The sequence below is a fragment of the Sapajus apella genome, unplaced genomic scaffold (genome assembly GCF_009761245.1).
Source record: "Sapajus apella isolate SASKATOON/1434 unplaced genomic scaffold, GSC_monkey_1.0 scaffold296, whole genome shotgun sequence".
Taxonomy (NCBI): Eukaryota; Metazoa; Chordata; class Mammalia; order Primates; family Cebidae; genus Sapajus; species Sapajus apella.
Genome location: NW_022437236.1, coordinates 5,389 through 15,724, shown reverse-complemented (window position 1 = coordinate 15,724; position 10,336 = coordinate 5,389). Strand labels below are relative to the sequence as shown.

General features: G+C 44.3%; 1 long non-coding RNA gene across 1 annotated transcript; it reads left to right on the top strand.

Moving 5' to 3' along the window:
• The first annotated feature begins 5,462 nt into the window (after positions 1-5,462).
• On the top strand, positions 5,463-9,576 carry LOC116545592. The gene is made up of 4 exons (XR_004266368.1): positions 5,463-5,757; positions 9,205-9,258; positions 9,316-9,357; positions 9,400-9,576. It is a non-coding gene; the product is annotated as an uncharacterized LOC116545592 (long non-coding RNA).
• Positions 9,577-10,336: the final 760 nt, after the last annotated feature.

The following is a 10,336-nucleotide window of genomic DNA, read 5'->3' as shown; positions in this document are numbered from 1 at the left end:
GGTGAAACCCCATCTTAAAAAAAAAAAAAAGGTGGGGGGGGGAGAACCAGATGAAGGAATTTATCTGCTTCTTTAACTTTGCTCAACAGGAGAAAACACTGGGAGAGAAGAATGCTCTGAAGGTGGGGCAAAGGGTCAATGTCTTTCACCAGATCTAGGATGTGCCCCCGAAGCTGCTCCATCCCTCCACCCTCCCAGATGCCACAGGAAGACCCGCCCGCGAGTTTCTTCCCCAGAGCCCACGAGAGCAGGGCTGCGGCCGGTGAGGAATCCAACGAAGGGAACTTAAGCGCTCGGGTGGCCCAGCGCGCCCGCCCCACTTGCACAGCGAAAGTTGTGGAGGCCCCCGGCGCGCACATTGACCCAGCTGTGCGCTGCCGGTTCCGGACTCACCGCCCTCCCGGCTTGGCGCGGCGCCCTCACATCGGAAAGGCTGGGTGGACTTCCCCCTGAACCTTGACTTCCTACTAAACCTTAAACTTTCAGTGCAGATCCCGGCCACCGCCCCGCCTCGGCACTCACCTCGGAAACGCTGCCTGGACGTACCAGTAAACCTTAACTCAGCGCGCCGCCGACGCACCGGACCGCGCCAACAATGCGCGGCCCGCGCCTACCGCGACGCTGACGCCCAGTCCCCGCTGACGCCGCCGTCGCGCTACAGACCCCACGGACGCCGCCGACCATGTCGTGGACGTCCAGACAGGCCGCAGATGCCGCGGACGCCGCCGATGCCGTTACCGCTTGGGACGCGCCCGTCGCACCGACCTTGCCGCCGACTCTCTGGACGCCAACGACGCCCCCGACGCGCTGACCGCGCCGCCGACACTCCCGACACGCCAACCGCGCTGCCGATGCCATCCGCGCCAGGGACACCGCCAAGGCGCCTCGGAAGCCGCCGTCGCGCCGCAGACGCTGCGGACAGGCCGACCGCGCCGCGGATGTCCCCAACGCGCCGCAGACTCCGCGGATGCCGTCAGCCTCTGGAACGCGCCGACAGCGCCGCTGACGCCACTGACGAAATCAGCTCCTGACCGCTGACCGCGCCGCAGATGTTCCCGACGAGCCTACTGTCCCGCCAACGCCACTAACGCTATAAGCGGCTGGGAAACCGCCGAACCGCTGACAGCGCCGTGGATGCCCCCGACCAGCCTACAGCGAGGACACTCCCGCGCGCCACCGATGCTATCCACAGGCGCCGCCGTCGCGCCGCAGGCCCCGCGGAACCCGCGAACGCCCACGACGCTCCGACCGCGCCGCCGACGCCACCGACGCTGTCAGTGCTTGGGACGCCACCGAACCACTGACCGCGCTGTGGATGCCCCCCACTAGCTTACCGTGCCGCCGACCGCGCCGCCGACGCCATCCGCGCCTCGCACGCCGCCGACGCCATCCGCGCCTCGCACGCCGCCGACGCGCCGCCGACGCGCCTCTGATGCCGCCGATGTGCCCACCGCACCGCGGACACCCCCAACGCGCCGACCTTGCCTCAGACGCCGCCATTGCACCGCAGACCCCGCAGACACCGTCAGCGCCTGGGACGCCGTGGACGCCCATTAGGCGCCAACGTCCCTGGGATGCCGCCAAACCGCTGACCGCGCCGCGGATGCCACCGAGGAGACTACCTCGCAGCTGACACTCCTGACGCACCGACCCCGCCGCCGATGCCATCAGCGCCTGGGACGCTGCCCTCACGCCGCTGACGCCGTTAGCGCATGGGACGTCGCTGACGCGCCGAGCTTGGCGTGTACGGCGCATACCCTCTGGACGCCGCTGACGCCGACTGCGCCGCGGACGCCACTGACGCTGTCAGCGCCTGGGTCGCCGCCAACCCGCTGACCGCAGGTAATAGGTTTGGCGAAGATTCTTTTCTCTTCCTACTTTAATGGAAAAAATAAGTTTGGAATTCCTCTGAAAGGCTGAAGAACTGTCCTTACCTTATGTTGAGTTGAGGCTATTGCTTTGGGGTCACAATTTGGCCCAGAGAAAGTCTGTCCTTATTCTCCTTTTCAGATAGTTTTGCAGGGATTCAGAAATGCAGGAGGTAGTGGTTCCAATCCTGCACAGCAGGGCCGTGTGCCGACAGCTTTTCCCGGGTATCTTTCAAGTCTGGGGCCACTCGCTGTAACTTGACATCACCTACACGAAACTGTTAGGAAGGGTAAGCAGTGTACATTGAGTTATTTGCCAAGCCTAGCCCCATTCAGGGGATGGTTTAGAAAAGTCTTAGGAGTAGTCATTCTCTAGTTTGAAAACTTTATACTAATCAAAGAGTAAAATAATGTTGGATTTGCTTTATTTATTTGCCTTTTTTAAAAAGTGTACTTTTCCCTAAATTTTGTATTTTGGAAATTTCAAACCTACAGAAAAGGGGCAAGAATAGTATAGTGAAGACTCATATACATTTTTGTTCAGACCAGTTGTTAACATTCTGCCACATTTGCCTTGTTTCTTTGTACACACACATACATGTGGATGTAATGTATTTTCTGAATCGTTGGAGAATTTCTTGCAGAAATCATGACACTTCATGTTGCATACGTCAGTATTTCCTAAGAACAAGGCCATTCTTCTACATAGCTACAATATAATTATCATACTCAGAAAATTGAACCTTGATAATAGGCTTAGTATCTAATACGCAGTCCACATTCAGAGTTCCTGTTGTCCCAATAATGTTCTGTATAGCTACTTTGGTTGCCCCCAACCCTGGGCTTATGGATTGTGCTTAGTTGTCATGTCTCTTATAGAACAATTTTTTAGCTTTTACTTTTTTTTTTTTTTTTTTTTTTTGAGGCGGAGTCTTGCTCTGTCACCAGGCTGGAGTGCAGTGGCGCAATCTCGGCTCACTGCAACCTCCGCCTCCTGGGTTCAAGCGATTCTTCCGCTTCAGCCTCCCGAGTAGCTGGGACTACAGGTGCGTGCCACCACACCTGGCTTATTTGTGTATTTTTAGTAAAGACGGGGTTTCAGCATGGCCAGGATGGTCTCGATCTCTTGACCTCGTGATCCGCCCACCTCGGCCTCCCAAAGTGCTGGGATTACAGATGTGAGCCACCACGCCTGGCCTAGCTTTTATTTCTTTTTAGCGAGACTGGCTTTTGAAGAATTCAGGACTGCGAATATTCCTCAATTTAGCCATGATTCTTTTCTCGTGGTTAGATTCCAGTTAAACATTTTTGGCAGGAATACAATATGGATGAATTTCCCCTCCTCTTCCCACCCTACCCTACCCTGTTTCTTTTTTTTCTCTCTTTTTTTTTTTCTTTTTCTTTTTTTTCTTTTTTGGGAGACACAGTCTGTCATTGCCCAGGCTGGATTGCAGTGGCACCATCTCGGCTCACTGCAGCCTCTGCTTCCCGGGTTCAAGCGATCTTCTCACCTCAGCATCCCAAAGTGGAGATCGAACTACAGGCATGCGTCACCATGCTTAGCTAGTTTGTTTGTTTTGTTTTGTTTTGTATTTTTAGAGATGGGGTTTCACTGTGTTGGCCAGGCTGGTCTAGAACTCCTAGCCTGAAGTGATCCACCTTCCTCAGCCTCCCAAAGTGCTGGGATTACAGGTGTGAGCCTGGATGACATCTTTCTTAGTGCATCACATCAGTGCATGATAATCAGTTTATATCATCCTTGGTAATATGAAATTTAGTCAATTGGTTAAGGTTGTAGCCGCCAAATCTCTCAATTGCAAAAGGTTCATTTTCCCCTTTATATGTAAGTCATTTGCTGGCTGAATTTGAGATGCTGACAGTTCTGTTTTCCAGCAATCACTCAGTGGCTGTAGTATCATTTGAGCCTTGCTTGAACCAACTCTTACGTTGGTATCTTAAAAATAGTGATTTTTCAGAGCTGGGCACGGTGGCTCATGCCTTTAATCCCAGCACTTTGGAAGGTCCAGGAGAGTGGATCACTTGAGCTCAGGAGATCGAGGCCAGACCGGGCAATATGATGAAGCTACGTCTCTGCTAAAAATACAAAAATTAGTCAGGCTTGGTGGTACATGCCTGTAATCCCAGCTATGCAGGAGGCTGAGGCAGGAGAACTGCTTGAATCTGGGAGGCAGAAAGGTTGCCCCACTGAACACCAGCCTTGGTGACAGAATGAGATTCAGCCTCAAAAAAAAAAATTACGATTTTCTGTTTGTAAAATTTATTTTTTATTTCTTTATGGATATTATTTTATAAAGAAGAGCTGTCCTTTCCCTATCTCTGTATTCCATTTGTTTTTATCAATATGGATTTTCAAAAATCATTATATTATTGATTTCGATCATTATTTCCTTTACTCCTCAAATTAACCCAGATTCAGTCAGTGGGAACTTCATCGAGCTGTTTCTCTGACCGTTTGCCGTATCCCCATCAGTTTTTTTTTGGTTTGTTTTTTGTCCTTTCATAGTTTCTGGTACAGTAAGATGTTCTATGATTACCTTTTACTTTACCTGCCTCAGTCCCAGAATCAGCCGTTATCCTAAAAAGCTCCCTGGTTCCTTTCGGTGGGTAATGGCATTGACAAACTGTGATCTGGGCACAAGATGTCTTCATTGCCACATGAATACCTTTTGCTTCTAGGCCCTTTTAAGTGAACAGAGCTAGCAGTGAATATTTTTAAGTATATATGTATGTATTTGTATATATACGAAGATTTAATACTGACTTCCGTAATTCTAATTTAACAGTATAGGTTCTTTTTTCCTTCATTTCATATTTGTATCTTTTTGAGAGCCCTGATTACTTATAACGTCACTATATTTCAAAATATTTACACATTTGCAGAATAGTATACTATGCAAAAGTAGTTTCAGAATTACTACATAAATACCACTATCAACAGTAAATGTATTCTGTAATGTTTATCTTTTTTTGTAATTCTTTTTGTCCTTAAGGTAGTTTTGTGATTCTTTTTATCCTTAGGGTATTTTGCACTGACAGTGTTAAGTTAGTGAGTTCAAAAATTATTTGGATTAATTTGTTTTATCTTCTGGGTGGTTTTATTATCTATTTACTATATAGATTCATTTGTTGATATTAGGATTGAATTTTAGGTTTTTTATGTCCCATTAATTGACAAGTTGACTTACATATTAGGAATTAAACATTAACACAGTTCAAAACTCCAGTATATAAAATGATATACTCAGATGTCCCATCTCTTTCCCTATCCCCTCTCTCCTGTTTCCACTCATCTCCTGAAGGTAATCAGTTCCATTTCTGGGTTATTCTTCCTGTGTATCTTTCTGCAAAAATTGGCAAATGAATCATCTGTGTGTATGTAATGTATATATATATATATATTCTTATTCCCCCTTTTCCTAATGTAAAACCTATTACCTTAGGTGTATTCTTAAGCATGTAGCTTGTTTTCCTTAACATAGTCTCAGGATTTCTAAATCACTCCGTATAAGTTGATAAAAGATCGTCCTTATTCCTTTTTTACATCAGTATATAGTTCCATCTGTGAATATACTATACTTTATTCAATCTTTTCTTTATAGAATGCAGGATGACTGTGGTATTTAGCTCTTATAAGTAATGCTACAAAGAACAACCTGTGTATATGTTTAATTTTTTTCTTATTATTGGAATGTGTCCTCAGTAAATTCCTCAAAGAAGGCAGCTGATATCACATTATATTCATAGCAATTAAAACTAGCACTCTATTTTCATTTTAGGAGACTTGAACACAGTGGCAGGGCTGGAAAAAGAACTGAGTAATGCCAAAGAGGAACTTGAACTGATGGCTAAAAAAGAAAGAGAAAGTCAGGTGAGTTTTCTAGTCAAGTCTTAATTTTTAAATCCCTATTATTTTTTCTTTCAAAATAGTTTCTATTTAAAAGCATATAATTCTCCAAGTAGAATATCTGAGTCCAAATACCAGGTATGACTTTTTTCTTTTTGGGGAAATATATACGTTATTTTTTATATACATTATCTTAACAAGATGCTCCTGTTTTTATACTGGGACCATTAAAACTTACTAAGTGCTGGAAAAACACAACTGTCACTCCCCATTGCTAATTGGAATAAAACAACTGTAAAGGCCAGGTGTGGTGGCTCACACCTGTAATCCTGGCACTTTGGGAGTTTGAGGCGGGCTGATCACTTGAGGTCAGGAATTGGAGACCAGCCTGGCCAATAAGGCAAAATCCCATCTCTACTAAAAATACAAAAATAGCCGGCTATGGTGGCGGGTGCTTGTAATCTCAGCTACTTCGGAGGCTGAGGCAGGAGAATCACTTGAACCTGGGAGGCAGAAGTTGCAGTGAGCTGAGATCATGCCATCAGACTCCAGCCTAGGAAAGGAGCAAAACTCCGCCTCCAAAAATAATAATAGTAAATAACTAGTGTAAACAGGAAATATTGTGTGATTGGTGCTTAGAGTTATGACATTAGACCCATGAAATTAGTTTTAGAAACATGAAAGGGGAAACTTGAGTATAGTCGATGTTTATTGAGTATTCATATGCAATGTACTGTGCTAGGTATTTAAATTAGCACTAATGCTTAAAACTCTATATGAAGTAGATGGTGTCAGCCCCATTATTATAGATGAAGAAGCTGAAACACTGATTTCTCTTATAGAATGGGAGTGGAGAATAGTCATGTAACTAATAAATGCCAAAGCTTTGATTCAAACTCCTGTCTTTTGTGACTTCACATAATTCCTAAGATTCATTTTTCCCATCTTATGCTTTAACTCTCTCGAGCATAGACTTTTCATCAGTTCTTTTAGAAGACGCCTTTCATTCTTAGAGATTCACACCCCCCTGCCTTTCCTATATATATTTTCTTTTTCTGTTCCTAGAACAGAAGAAGTCTGGTGTACCTACAGAGTCATGAGTGAGGAGTAAAATGGCTGATACTCAAGTTGGAAATGTAGGCAGGAACCAGATCACTAGGTTTGTTAAAAGAATTAAATATAGACAGGAAATATGTATTTCCTAAATATATACACAGCTAGTTGCATATTCAACTGTGATGTTGAGGAAATAGGACCACAGTGCAGAATTAGAGACTAAAACTAACAGCTTGTTTGTTACTCTGGCATCTCTTTTAGAAGATCAGTGTCGTGGCTTCCTAAATTAACTTTAGCTAGCTAGTCTAAATAGCTCCTTAGGTTTTTTCCTACTTTTTGCCATAGCTAGATCTGTAATATGGAACCTGTGTTTGTATTTGTGATGGAATTAACATATTTATCTTTTGATTTTATTACCTTATTTCTGCTTACAAACAGACTCATGTTTTTGACTCAATTAGTTTTTAGGATATGAGAATGTGTGGCATTGAAGAAATACCAGTTTTTAAAATCCCCTAGTCTCCTTTCCTTTCTGTGGTTCTACCTTAGCCGTTATCTGATTATTCATGTCAGGTATTTTAGTTTCCACATGCTCTTCCTGTTTTTCTCACATATACCAAATCCAGAGTAATGTTACTTTTTGGTTCTGTCCTGTTTTCAGAATCATGAAATTCTAATGCCTATGAATGGGTATTTTGAAGGGGTGATATTTAGCTATTGCTAGCTTGCTTTAAAGGGTTCATTTAAAATAACTTGCCCTTACCATAAAGACTGTATTGATATGCAGCATCTACTGGGAAGACATTATAGCCTGGTGGCCCTGAGTCAGCTTCCCTGAGTCCACATTCTAGATTTACCACTTACTACGTAGCCCTGTGATTTTTGAACAAGTTCCTTAATTTCTCTCAATCACCTTGTCTGTAAATTGAAGAGTAGAGGTCACTTTATGTATAAATCAAAGAGGAGTTATCTCATAGGACTGTTGTGAGGATTCACTCCTTCATTCATTAGCTAAATGGGAACCTTCTCTCAACTTGGGCTAATGCTGGGGATAAGGTAGTGAATGAAATCAGCAAGGTCTCTGGCTTGATGTAGTTAATTTCCACTGGGGAGATACAGACAATAAACAGATCGATATAGTTATAGATGATAGTAAGTGATATGAGGGAAACAATAGAAAGTAACATGGATGGAAACCATCTTAAATAGGGTGGCCAAAGAAGGCTTCTCTGAGCAGATGACACGTAAGCTGGGACCTGAGGATAAGAAAGAGACAGCCCTGGTAAAGATATTTCGGGCAAAGGGAGTAGTAGTTGTAAAGGCCTGGAGTTAAGAGAAAGTCTGGTGTTCCTGGAACAGAAACAGTCGAGTGTACCTACAGAGTCGTGAGTGAGGAGTAAAATGGCAGATACTAAAATGGGAAAAGCAGGCAGGAACCAGAGCACTGGGTTTGTTAAAAGAATTAACTACATACAAAGCATTTGTTAGAGAGCCCGTGGCATAGTAAATGTTAGCAGGCATGGATATTATCATGATTTTTTTTTTTTTTGAGACAGAGTCTTGCTCTGTCACCCAGGCTGGAGTGCAACGGCATGATCTCCACTGACTGCAACTTCCACCTCCCCGGTTCAAGCGATTCTCCTGCCTCAGCCTCCTGAGTTAGCTGGGATTACTGGTATTCACCACCATGCCTGACTAATCTTTGTATTTTTAGTAGAGACGGGGTTTCACCATTTGGGTCAGGCTGGTGTTGAACTCCTGACCTCATGATCCACCCACCTGGTCTTCCCAAAGTGCTGGGATTACAGGCGTGAGCCATGGCGCCCAGCCTATGATGAGTTTTAATGAAGTTTGTCATAACCAAGTATTTATCATTTTCTGTTAGAACACTGAAAGTTGAGGGCATGTAGTGCTAGCTTTTGGTAGGATTCCTTCAGAGGTGGTGGCATGTTCTTCCATCTGGAGGCATGTACTATTTGGTGATCTCTTGTGATGTTAGCAGCTTTTGGGGTTTGATGCCTAATCCATTAATTCATTAAGGGTTGCAAAATGGAGATATCCTAACGCTATCATTTTTTCCTCTATTAGCTGAAGTACTAACATTAAATCTCCATCTCTTCTTGCTTCTGCTAATGATCACCATTCTTTTTCAGTATCATAACAAGCTTGTTAAACAAATTTGATGTGTTTTATGGTGCCGGTTATGGTGGAAGATATCATTAAAAACAACTATTACATTTTCCTATAAAACATCGTTTGTTACTATACTGCATGGATTTTTTTATTTGATCTTGTAGAGCCCTGTTCTTACCTCATTTTCTCTTGCATTACTGGCTGATACTGATATGATATGCAAAAGCATTTGTCTCCATGTTAAAATGTAAACATGACAGATATTGTTTCCTCTATTCACAGTTGGAACTTTCTTCTCTACAGCCCATGATGGCTGTGCAAGAAGAAGAGCTGCAGGTGCAGGAAGAAGAGCTTCAGGTATGAGACGAGCTGCAGATGCAAGAAGAGCCGCAGGTGAGGGAAGAAGAGCCACAGGTGGGGGAGGAAGAGCCGCAGGTGGAGGAGGAAGAGCCTCAGGTGGGGGAGGAAGAGCCACAGGTGCAGGCTGCTGATATGGAGCCTCTGACCAGGAAAATACAGAGTAAAGAAGACCTCATAAAGGTCCTTCCAAAGTTTTTACAGACCATTGGAAATGTTCACATCTCAGATTACCTGTAGGGCATCTTCAGACAGTATTTGCACACATTGAATCCCTTGCCCGGTACTTATCAATATCTCACTTGAAATTATAGGCAGACTGTTTCAAGAACATTTGTGCTTGTCAACTGCATAATACTTTGATTACTATTTTCATGTTTACACTTACTTTTTGACTTCTGGGACCTGCAAATACAACTGATTTTCCTGAAGACATACCAGCTGTGGAACGCCTGACCCAGGAAGTATAACTTCTTTGGGAAAAAGTTGCTTCAGTAGAAACCCAGGATCAAGAAATACCAGGAAACCAAAGACAACAGGTAAGTTATTGGAATATAGACTCACTCTCTCTCACACACACACACACACACACACACACACACACACACACACACCCCTACTCACTCTCTCTCTCTCTCTCTCTCCCCCTCCCTCCCTCCCTCCATATACATACATATATATATATATATGTATGTATGTGTGTATATATATATATATATATGGAGTCTCACTGTATCACCGAAGCTGGAGTGCAGTGGTACAATCATGGCTCACTGCAGCCTCAAACTCTTGGGGATCAAGGAATCCTCCTGCCTCAGCCTCCTGAGTAGCTGAAGCTGCAGGTGCATACCACTATACCTGACACAAACTTGTTTTTCTACTGTGAAATAAACTGTGGTATTGGTTTTTCATAAATGATATTTCATCGGGAAACTGCTCTGAGGTTTCCTACTTTGGTCATTAGCAGCTATAGATGCCTCTTTCTGACATGTGTGGTTCTGTAAAGAGCAGCAGTTCTTTTGGACACATACCAATAGTTATCCCTCACACTCACACG